The following is a 12173-nucleotide window of genomic DNA, read 5'->3' on the forward strand; positions in this document are numbered from 1 at the left end:
GGGTCAGTACTGTGTGGTGGTGTGATTGAGAGACCGTATCGCCTGCGGGAAGAAGCTCCTCCTCAGTCTCTCTGTGTTGGTCTTCAGGGAGCGGAATCGCTTTCCTGACCTCAACAGAGAGAACAGTCTGTTGTTGGGATGGCTGAGGTCCTTCACGATCTTCCTGGCCTTGGTCCAGCACCGCCTGCTGTAGATTGAGTGCAGGTCAGGGAGCTCGGAGCGGATGGTGCGCTCAGCTGACCGCACAACCCTCTGTAGAGCTCGTCTGTCCTGCATGGTGCTGTTCCCGAACCAGGTTAAGATGTTTCCCGCCAGGATGCTCTCTATGGTGCACGAGTAAAAGTTCCTGAGCACCTTGGAGGGCAGTTGGAAGTCTCTCAAGCGTCTGAGGTGGTAGAGACGCTGTCGGGCCTTTTTCACCACGGTGTTGATGTGACAGGACCATGACAGGTCCTGCGTGATGTGAACTCCGAGGTATTTGAAGCTGTCCACTCTCTCCACTGGGCACTCGTTGATGACGGGGGTCTGGTAGTTCCTCTCCTGCTTAGTGCTGAAGTCCACTATCAGCTCCTTTGTCTTACTGACGTTTAGAAGGAGGTTGTTCCTCTGGCACCAGTTCTCCAGATTCCTAATCTCCTTCAGGTAGGCCGTCTCGTTGTTATCAGAGATCAGGCCCACCACGACGGTGTCGTCAGCAAATTTGATGATGGTGGTGGAGCTGGTAGTGGCCACACAGTCATATGTGTACAAAGAGTACAGCAGGGGGCTCAGAACACACCCCTGGGGGGCTCCAGTGCTGAGAGTGGTGGAGGCTGAGACATGTCCGCCCATCCTTACTGCCTGTGGTCTGCCAGTTAGGAAGTTGGAGATCCACTGACACATAGATGAGCTGAGTCCCAGATGCTCCAGCTTGGTGGTGAGTGTGGAGGGAATTATGGTGTTAAATGCAGAGCTGTAGTCTATGAAGAGCATTTTAACATAATTCCCCCTTCTAGTGTCCAAGTGAGTGAGTGATGTGTGGAGGAGATGAGAGATGGCATCGTCTGTGGAACGATTTGGACGGTAAGCGAACTGTAGTGGGTCCAGTGTGTCTGGTAGTGAAGAAATGATGAAGTCTCTGACCAGGCGTTCAAAGCACTTCATCACTACTGAGGTGAGGGCTACAGGGCGATAGTCATTGAGAGAAGCAGGGTGGGGTTTCTTCGGGACAGGAACAATGATGGACTCTTTGAAGCATGTGGGGATCACCGACTGAGATAAAGAGATGTTGAATATCTCAGTGAACACAGGAGCTAGCTGGTATGCGCAGTCTCTTAGGATACGACCTGGGATGCCGTCTGGTCCTGCTGCTTTCCTGGTGTTCACTCTCTTGAAGGCTCTCCTTACTTCATGCTCGGAGATGACGAGCACGTTTCCGGTGCTGGCAGTATCTTCCTGTCTGCAGCCGTTAGCGCCGCTAACACTAGCATTGTTGGAGACCTTAGCTGCAGCCTCGAAGCGAGCATAGAAAGTGTTCAGCTCGTCTGCCAGAGTCACGGCCGCGTTCGTCATACCGGTTGTTGGTGCTTTATAGTCCGTTATTGTCCTTAGTCCCCGCCACAGGCTCCTAGAGTCACTCTGTTGGAGTTGTGACTCTAGTTTCCTCCCGTAGCGCTGCTTCGCCTCTTTCACCGCCCTCCGCACGTTATATGACGCGGCTTTGTACGGGTCCATGTCCCCCGTCATGAGTCCCGTGTTGTAGGCAGCGGTGCGGGATCTCAGAGCGTCGCGGATGGTTTTATCCACCCACGGCTTCTGGTTGGGAAACGTTGTGATAGTCTTTGTCTCCACGGTATCATCCGCTAGTTTCCCGATGAATCCCACAACCGCTTCCGTAAACACGTTGACGTCATCGTCGGAGCTGTTTCTGAACATGCCCCAGTCTGCGTCATCGAGTGCGTCCTGTAACGCGGCCACCGATTGATCCGTCCAGCGCGTGACCTTCCTCTGAACCGGAACTTCCTGTTTCAGCCTTTGTTTGTATTTTGGCATGAGGAAGATGGCGGCGTGATCAGATTTGCCAAACGGGGGGCGGGATTGTGCCTTGTAGCCGTCCTTGACCGTAGTGTAGCAGTGGTCCAGTGTCCTTTCACCCCTGGTGGGGCAGGTGATGTGTTGATAAAAGTTCGGCGCTGCGCGTTTGAGGTTGGCGCTATTAAAGTCCCCCGTCACAATAAGCGCAGCGTCCCGGTGTTGTGTCTGGTGCTGTGTGAGTGCCTCATGCAGCTCGCATAAAGCGGTGACCGTGTCCGCTTGTGGTGGAATATAAACGGCACTTACAATGACCGATGTAAATTCCCGAGGTAGATAAAAAGGACGACACATGATGGACAGTAGTTCCAGATTTGGTGTGCAGGAGCGTGTGAGAGGAACAACGTTCGCACTGTTGCACCAGTTGTTGTTCACCATTAAACACACTCCGCCTCCCCTTGACTTCCCCGAGTCCCGTGTCCTGTCCATGCGGTGAACCGAGAAGAACTCGGCCGGCTGGATGGCGTGGTCCGGCACCGCTGGGTTCAGCCATGTCTCGGTGAAGCAGAGGAGATTGCAGTCCCGAATGTCTCTCTGGAACTTTATCCTGGCCCTGAGGTCGTCAAGCTTGTTCTCCAGTGACTGGACGTTGGCGAGCAGGATGCTAGGCAGAGGTGTGCGGTGTGCGCAATTGACTCACACAGTTATGTAGATGTCCCAGTCCTGTTGTCTCGGGATGCATCACGCTGCCTTGCATGGGGTTAGCTTCTGTTTTCTGGGGATGAGGGTTGAGTGTGCTCCCTTACCTTCTCAAGGTAAGCTAGGTTAGCCTTCTGGTGTGAGCTTTTCAAGTGCACTTTAAGGTTTGTGGGTGGGATTTTTTCCCTTTAGAAATGTCCCTCCTAATTTGTCTCTTTCCACTACAAGACACTTGCTTTATCCAAAACACAGTCATATTCAAAGTAATCCCAAATTGGACTCTGGCGCTTTCTCCCGACTTTTCCTGACATGATTCTGCGCGTGGACAGAGCAGCAACACAGACGACTCGACTAACGTACTTGCCACCTGCTGGCATAATGAGACAGCAAGAAAAAATCTGGAAACTAAACTTCATTTTCACCCTTGACTATTGTAGGACACGCACACATCAATGAAAACTAAACACATTTTTGCTATAAATTCAGTTAATTTTAGTTAGTTTTGTGAACACTCATTACAGTTTTAGTTGGTTTTCCTTTTTTTTAAATTTTATTTCCGTTAACAAAAATGTTTTTTCACTTCTAGTTTTCATTATTTCGTTAGTTTTCGTTAATGATACTAACCTTGCTCTGCACACTGGAATAAACATAATCAATATGATCAACATTTTACTGCGTGTTGTTTCACCATCTTATCGAGTCCAACTCTCCATCCGCATGTGGTTTGGCACATTATATTTATCTAGAACTCCACTCTGTTTCTAAATGTTTGAAGAATTTTTCATGTTTGGGGTCAAATTTTGAGAATTTGACCATAAGTGAAATTTATGGTGTCATCACCCCCTTCGGGGCTTACCTTTCCCAGTGTTGATGATATTCCTCCCTATTCTTTGCAAGTACCCCCTTTTGGTGGCGAGAAACTGTTGGTGTGGTCAAGTGGGTGCTGTAAAAACGAAAGCTCAGGACAGAACAGTTATCAGTCATGTACTTCATACAAAATTAGCATATATTTGATTTCATATTGATCCTCTGAGTGTAATGGTACATTTTAATTTGAATGTATCAAAGCTAAACACAATAATGTTTCTTTGTTTCGCTCTTGTTCTTGTGCAGCACCACTTCTCAGCACATGCCCCTGTCGGTTCTATCCTACTTTTAAATTGCTGACCATTTCAAGAAAGCACCTAAAAGACGGACCAGTGTTTATTATTACATATATCCATTTTGAATGTGACAAGCCTATCATTCCCCTGTTATTCATAGACCTCAATAGAGGGTTTTGGGTTTTTTTGGGTTTTTGTTTTTTTGTTTTTTTTACCTCTGTAAAGGTTAATTGACTTTTTACAGAGGCCTGCTATGGTTAATAATAACATGCTCAGTCATGAGTGAAATCAAACCTTTTCTTTACTTTAGCATTTAACCTTCCCAACAATATAATGTGATACATTAATCGAAACACAGCTACTAAAACACACTTTTGTTAATGCAAACATCAGAAACTCAAAATTAGCAACTAAAGGGTTAAGTCTGCAGTTCACACTCATGTGAAGCTACAGCCTCCCCCTTTAGTCTCTGTCATCCTTCTGTTCCTGCAAAAACAAAACAAAGCAAGACAAAACATCCACCCTTCTTTTACAGGCTGGGTGAATTGTTTGTGGACATTTACTAATCCTAAAGTCGGTACCGTTTTTGTCTCAGTATCAAGTCAATTAAAACTTTTAGTCGTCAGTCCATCACAGTCCAGTCACATGCATACATCCACACACATTCATACCCGATATTGCTGATAATGGAGTCTCACGCGCAACCTATTCGAGCCTCCATCACCAGCAAGATGACATCATCATTTTAAAGGAAAACAGTTCCTTGTTTTTTTGGACTGGATTGACTCGCTGCAATCCTTTTAGGCTCAGGACTTCTCATGTGATCAATGTCCCATATAAGTGAATTTCTCCAGAGCCCATTACAATCATGGAGGAAGATACGTTGCGACTGTTTCCAGTAAGAATATTTTATAGCGTTTTAAAGTTCAATCTCTCAGGCCTGGATTAAAGAGCTGATTTGTTAAATCAGGAACTCACAAAATACCAAAACATCACCACCGGTGGATCACACCTCTCAGATGTTCTTATTTCAGTGCACTGTAACAAAGGCAAAAACAAACGTAACCAATAAAATACTCATATAATAACAAATACTGGGGCCCATTGCAAACATGTCCAAGCATAAAACCATCTTTCTCTCTCTTAGAGAAAGAAAACAATCCAAACCTCACTAATAAAATAAACCTAGTGTCAAGCAAAACCCAAAAATCAACCAAAACTTCACCAGAAAGTTTTTCTCCCTCCCGGGACAATATTGTGTAGGAATACAGGTACCGTAACTCCTTTTTGCACTGAAAAAAAAAAAAAAAACATGTTGGATTTACTTGATTCAATAGTGGACACTGGTTGCACACAAATGTTTTGCTTTGGCAGAAACTTAAACAACTGAGTTAAATCAACACAACCTTTTCATATTTAGTAAACCTGTGCATTTTGTGTTCATAAAACACGATTGAAACATGTTCAGATGGAGAAAGTTGAGCTCCTGGAATATTTTAATCCTTCAATTCTGTCAGTTTATTTCAACACTATTCAATAACTTTTGTCCAAATACGACTTGGTCACTTAAATACTACATGTTGTCTTCATATTGCATGCGGTTCAACAAAGTCTAGATCCTGGTTACCATAAAAATTGAATGGGTCTACAACAACTACCATCCTCCTATCTTTATCCTGGTTACAGCAGGGCCGGGAAATAGCCCTGAAGTGATAGGTTCCCAGGCAGGGTACACCCCGGACAGCCGACCAGTCTATCAGATAGAAACAAACAGCCGTTTACACTTACATTCATGGATAATTTAGAATCATCAATTAACCTAGCTCTAATAACTGCATGACTTTTCACTGTGGCAGGAAACCAGAATACCCAGAGAGAAACCACTGCAAACTAGCCAGACTGTGGACCCGCACCCAGGAGCTTCTTACTGTCAAGCAACAGCACTAACCAGCATGCCAACAATGTAGGAAATACAGGAAAGCTATGATTTCCTGTATTTGATGCAGAATTCTTTTGTTCTTGCCCTTGACAGGTTAATCCACAATAAATAGCAATAGCATGCATGGGGTGTGTGTGTCGTTGTCTGCCCCTTTTTTTTTTCTTTTTTCTTTTTTTCAGTGTGTTCCTCCTTCAATTAAATCTCAATCACAAAAATGTGGCGCTCCGAAATAAGGCTCACACCGTTAATTCATCATTTTCACTCTGTGCCCCTGCTCCTTATCAAGCTCCTTATCAATTCAGTCGAGGCCTTGAGCCATAAACAGACATCACGCACAGACATTGTTTTCATAACCAAACTGCTTTAGACCCCGTCCCCTAAATCTACACAAATGCCCTCTGGGTGAGATGAAATGCATTTAACCAATAAACAATCAATGGCTTCTTGTTGTTGTAACAGATTCTGAATTTGGATGTTTGTGTGCAGCATTTTGCGTGTCAGCATAAGCATTTGTTAGTAAAGCATTCTTCATTGCATCAGCGTGTGTGTGTGTATCACTCTTCATTGCACAAGCGTGTGCGTGTGTGTGTGTATCACTTCTCAGTGAATTGAATCAGCATTTCGATTTGTGTGCGTGTGTGTATGTCATTTCTCAGTGAATTGACTCAGCGCGCGCGCATGTGTGTGTGTCAGTTCTCACTCAATCAACGAGTGCATATGTGCTCATATGTGTGTTTCTCTTCATTCTGAGTCAGTGCATGTAGATGTGTGTGTTTGTGTTCATCACTTTCCTGTTCTGGTGTTCTGGGTAAACCACCGCCTGAAGCGTGCCCTGGGGTCCTGCCCTCCTCCATTTCAGTCTGTTTGCATCCATTGATGCTGCTGCTCAAAGTTCTGTCCCTACTGGTTCTGGCCCCAATTGAGGCAGTCCTTTTCTCCAGTGTCCTGCATCTTCTCCTTGTTCCGCTCCTCCTTAACTTGACCCTTTTGCTTCTGTAGCTCCTTCAGGGTTTGCTCCTGCTGTTGAAGCTTCTGGTCAGGTTTGGCGACCTCCTGCTCCAGCAAGCTCCGGCCTGATTTCAAGTCCTGTGTCTGGGACTCCAAGCCTGACTGATGGGTTCGATTAGCAGCCAGCTCCTCCTGAGCCATGCTCAGTTTCTGCTCTGATGCCTTGAGCTCTTACTGAGGGCAGAAACCTCAGAGTCTTTTCCGTACACGTCAGATTGAAGTTTATTGATGTTTTCCTTGCTTTGCTCCACGGCCTTCTGCGGCTCTGCTGTTCGGCTCTTCTCAGAGGTCAGCTCCTGGCCGAGCCCCGACACCTGTGCCTTCAGCTTATTTTCTTCTTGTGCTTTTGTCCATTCTGAGGTGCCTCCTGACCTCAGTTACTCCTCTTGTCTCTTACACGCCCTTTTTGCTGCCCGATCATCCGTGTTGGTCTGTCACTGTCCTGCACAGTTTTAATGCAGAGTTGTTAAGGTCAGCATTCTTTTGCTCGGCCTCACTTTTCATCCGGGCTTAATGGGCATCTCGTCACAGCTCTTTCAGCTGAAGCTGTCTGGAAATCTCCCCCGTGTAGTGAAACGGGCCTTGGGTTTAACGCTCTCCGTCTCCGCTGCATGAGATTGTTTTCCTGCAGCACTGTTGACATTTGCAGGTTGTTGTTGTGGGTCCAGCTGCTGTAGCATTTGGTCAGGGTCACATCAAAGATGGTAGAGGAGTGAGCAAAGATGGTAGAGGGGAGAGCAGGAGTCCAGGTCAGCCTCAGCTTTCCAGGCCGACAAAGCAGCCTGTAATCAAACATAAAGAGAAAAAACAAAGCACAAACAAAACAAAAACAGACGAACAGGAAAATGATGTTGTGTTGGCTGTGTTATTCAGAGAGGGGAGAAACAACGGGGCCAGGCCCTGTGTCATTCTTCTCTCCCCCTTTTTTTGTTTTTTCTCACCATATAACCAACTCATAACCCACCAAGCTTACAGAACAACACAGGTACATGTTAAAATTCTTAAGATCATGTTTAAAAGCCCAAAAAAGGAATTTTCTTTCATTCAGTAATCACTTGTATTAATCAATCAGCAGAAAACATGTCACAATGTGAATCTTTTTACCACTAAACTTGTCGTGTCATCACTGGTTGGTCAGACCAGTGTCTTTTTTTTGAAACACTTGAGCCTCTAACTCAATTTCTTAGCAGCCTCTAACTGCTTTAACTCATGAGATTTTTTCATCAAAATCAAAACAGACATCTACCAGTAATTTCAGTGAGTAGACTTTAATTTTATCGTGTCCAATTTGGCACACTTTGGAAATAATTCAACAGGTAGTGCCTTACCTTTTGTATAAGCCGGCTTATGCCCACTCACGTCAGACCACTGGCTTGTGCCTGTCCATTCGACAACCTCGGACCGTCCAAACCTCCAACTTCCACCCCCATACCACAGGACGAGCCCCCAAACTGTTACGGATTCAAATATTGGGGATGGATACAAGAGGAAAACCACAATAACAACACTGGTCCGGCCGGGTTGAGTCAAACGATGATTTTAATGATCACACGCGTGGGAGATGGACACCGTACGCAGACAGCATCAGATCTCAAAATGGTGGAGCATTGATCAAACTCTTATAGCCTCTAGTGGCCCCCACCTAATCATAAAAGCCTAAACATTCACATGCTTTCTCTCACACAGCGCCTAAGCTATGACCTTGGCTCCCTGTTTATCTGCTCCTGCTGAGATGGGGCAGAAAACTCCAGTATGTTCTGTTCTCTTCTAATCAGACAAATAAGGCGATGACTTTCTGCGAACAGTATTTCTTATAACTCAGCAGTATAATGCATCATAAAACAATATCATTCATTCACAATAAATCAGCAGTCTAACGTAATGCAAATCAGTTTAACAAATGTAATAGTTATCACCTTCTGCTAATCCAGGAGAATAATGCAAACTAAAACTACATAATAATTCACAATCTTTAATTAGGGGTATAACATGGCATAAAATAATATTATAATCCAACAGGGGGAAGAGTACTTACTGTCAAATACAGTCAGCCTCATTTTACTTTTATTTCTTGCAAAGTTTCATATCCATAAATGTAATTTTTCCCATGTTAAACTTCATGTTATTGCTTTCAAAAAGGGAAGTGGCACTAAAGATCAGGCACATATTTTCCTGTATCTTTGTTGTTACCAATAATGTGATTACCAATATCTCTAACTGTAACATTTACTGTTCTATTTGCACTTGTATCTTTTGCTGTGCTCCAACATAAAAATTACATTTGACAAACTGTAAACGTTGTAACCCTGATTGGAAGCAAATACCAAAACTGTTTATGTACAAATTTCTCAGTAAAAAAATTTGTAAATGTTGTAGTAACACCTGTCTGGATTTGCTAATCTAACTGTAAATTAATCAAAATAAATTGCCATAGATTTGTCATTGTAGTTGAGGACGTGCATGTGGTCACTCTGCATAAAGTGTATGTACCTGATGTGAAGCTGGAGAGTTCTGAAAATGCCATAGCATTTATTATGTGTGTTTAAATACCTACCACCTTGTAATCAGACCACCCAAGGCTCATTTTAATGCCAAGCGTTAACAGGACATAGATGACAGGGGTATGCCCCTGGATTTGTGGAACTTCATCCTGGGAATCTAATACTAACAGTTTGATTCTGGTCCTTTGATTGTTTCCAGAAATGTTGAATAATGTATTGAGAGCTCTTTTGCAATTCCTTTTTAATTATTACTGTCACCTTGAGTTATAGCCTTTTAAATGTTGGCCTGTAAGTCTGAAGGAGGCATTTATTACATCTCTAATCGCATCCAACACATGTCACCTCTCATCCTCACTCTTCACTATCTCCATCCAGATCTGTTTTCCTCCTCATCTGCCATCTACAGCACACTGCCAAGTTCTTCACTCATTGAATCTTTCTCCTTTTCCAGAGCCAACTCCTGGTAGCCCTGAACTTGATCGCCTCTCCTTCTTCCTCTTCTTTCATCCAGACAGTGGAGAGCAGCCAGGAAAAGACACTTTGTTGACCATCCAATCAGAAAGCGGTAACCAGATGGGTTCCATGTTGTTCTCTGTCCTCAAACTAAAAGACTGTTACCATATCTCTGAATTAGAGAGCCTTGTTCTTCTGCAAGACATAAGTGACTTCATTTGCTCGATGAAACTCCATGTAAAACTAATGTGATTTAGTTATCTCTTAGGTCAAAGTTGGATACTGTGGGGAAAAGTGTATTTGGTTTCATTTGTGACTGTCTGCCTCTCTGTGTTGTTACTTTTGATTTGAATGTGTCCAACTGTGCTCTAATCTTAATTTAGTTTGACATGAACTGAACCTTGTTGTACTAATAAAGGTGGATCTGTGGATTTTAAGGAAAATAAAAGATGCTGATTTGGTGAAAGCATTTGGTTTTGGTGTTTTGGATTTGTAGGGATTTACTTTGTCATGTTAGAAACAGAAAACAATTTCTGCTCAAGAGGTCTGGTAAAATATTTTACAGCTATATTTTATTGCTCATTCAATATATTTTGTTGTATTTATTGCACCACTTTTGATTTTTCAGCCATCTGCTCATCTTGTTCAGCCTGCGAGGAGTCTAAAGATGATGGGTTTTCTGTTATCGCAGCTTTGATTTAAAGATGTAAAATTGTGAAACGATGGAAAAAGTTGTAGAATTTTATCACATGGCCATTACTGGGATGTTTTAAGGCTTTTCCATCTTATCAGCGCTTCCATAAGGAAATCAGTTTTCTTGTTAAACCTCTTGTCCATGTTTGCCATTTTAGATTTCAACATGGAATCAATCATGATCGTGGTTGGGAGCCTTTGCCCATTTACTGCATGTTTCTGTCCATTGAGTTATGGTTTCTCAATGGACAATAAAAGCAGTAGTTGAAAACCTGCCCTCAATTCCATTAATAAACACTGACAAGAAGCAATCGTGCCCTCAACTAGTGCTTAATGTGCCACATATATGTGCTGATCATTTAAGTATCTGGGTATGACTGTAAAGTTTTGGTCAGGTAATCATTAGGTCAAAAAAAACAAATCGTTCAAAAGTGCTCGGCAAATATCTTTGCATGTCCGTTAGACACTTCAAACCCTGTATACAAGTGGAAATGGGTACAGTTTCTCTTTAGGATTATATAGTAGACTGTAAATCATTCAGTATTGTGCAAAAGTCACCCCTCCTGTCTCCTGTTTTTTGCCTGTCCCGTTTGGTTCTTTTGCCATCAGAATTATTGTCTAAAGGCGAGGAAAGATGCCCAACGGATTTACTTTACCAAATTGACCATCCCAGCCTTGCCGAAATGGTCTATTTGATTCACCTTTTATTGTTTATTTTATTTATTTATTTTATTTTCACTTGCTAGATACGGGACAGACTTAAATGAGGAAAAGAAAAGGGAGAAAGGAAGAGGGGGGAAAACAGCGGAGAAGAGGGACGGGGATAAAGGGCAAAAAAACAAAAACCAACTAAATAAGCAGACACACAAAAAATGCATATATCAATCACCTGGATCACCTGTTGAAAAAGAAAAAAGAAAACAAGCAGAAGAAAACGAGAGCAATACAATAAACAACATCACAATGATATATGGGAATATAACAGTAAATAGTAAATACTAAACATTATTGTGCAGCACGTAAAATCGACAGCGCACAGTGTGCTTTGAGGTAGGAGCCAAAAATGGTGTAGTTTGTGTGTGTGAGCACCCGTGTGTACACCTGTGAGCATGAGCACGCTTGTATTTAAAAGGTTCCTTCATGTAATGATCTGCTAGAGGGTGTGGGGGAGCCACTGCCCCGTCCACCAGGGCATGAAGCAGGTATGGAGGAGATCAAGACTCCAGACATCCAGAGGCCCCCAGAACACAAGAGACCAAGGAAGACCAACAGAGGGGCAGCTGTGCCACTATCCCAGAAGGAGCTGAGGAGAGCCCCAGATGAGGGGTCATCCAGCAGCCGCGGAGCAGAAGCCAGGGGGGGTTGCAGTGACGTGCCCGTGAGCTCCGCCGGCAGCCAGCTGTGCCAGAGTGAGCGAGCCCCAGGCTCCAGGCCCCGATAAGCAGCCACCAAGGAATGAGCCGGTGTGTACCTGGGCGCCCACCCCCGGACACAAAGAACCACCAACGCACCGATGTCTGAGGGCGTCTGCCACTGGCAGGGGAAGTGGTGGGGGGAGATAGGCCTCCATACCTTAGAGCAGCGGTCCCCAACCTTTTTTGCGCCACGGACCGGTTTATGCCCGACAATATTTTCATGGACTGGCCTTTAAGGTGTCGTGGATAAATACAACAAAATAAAACTAGTACCGGTACTGAAAAAAAGAAAATTTATTCATAACACACGTGAAAAGACCCAGGAAAACCGAGTAAACGATAAAAATGATAA

At 43.9% G+C, this 12173-nt stretch overlaps 1 protein-coding gene across 1 annotated transcript in view; it reads left to right on the forward strand.

The window, feature by feature from the left end:
* The window catches only part of bckdhb (branched chain keto acid dehydrogenase E1 subunit beta), an 82602-nt gene extending 72420 nt beyond the window's left edge, over window positions 1-10182 (forward strand). Inside the window, exon 11 of the mRNA XM_004541654.5 lies at window positions 9712-10182. The gene's annotated coding sequence lies outside the window, so the exon portion shown is untranslated. The remainder of the gene's footprint in view (window positions 1-9711) is intronic.
* Window positions 10183-12173: the final 1991 nt, after the last annotated feature.

This window comes from Maylandia zebra, linkage group LG11 (assembly GCF_041146795.1).
Source record: "Maylandia zebra isolate NMK-2024a linkage group LG11, Mzebra_GT3a, whole genome shotgun sequence".
Taxonomy (NCBI): Eukaryota; Metazoa; Chordata; class Actinopteri; order Cichliformes; family Cichlidae; genus Maylandia; species Maylandia zebra.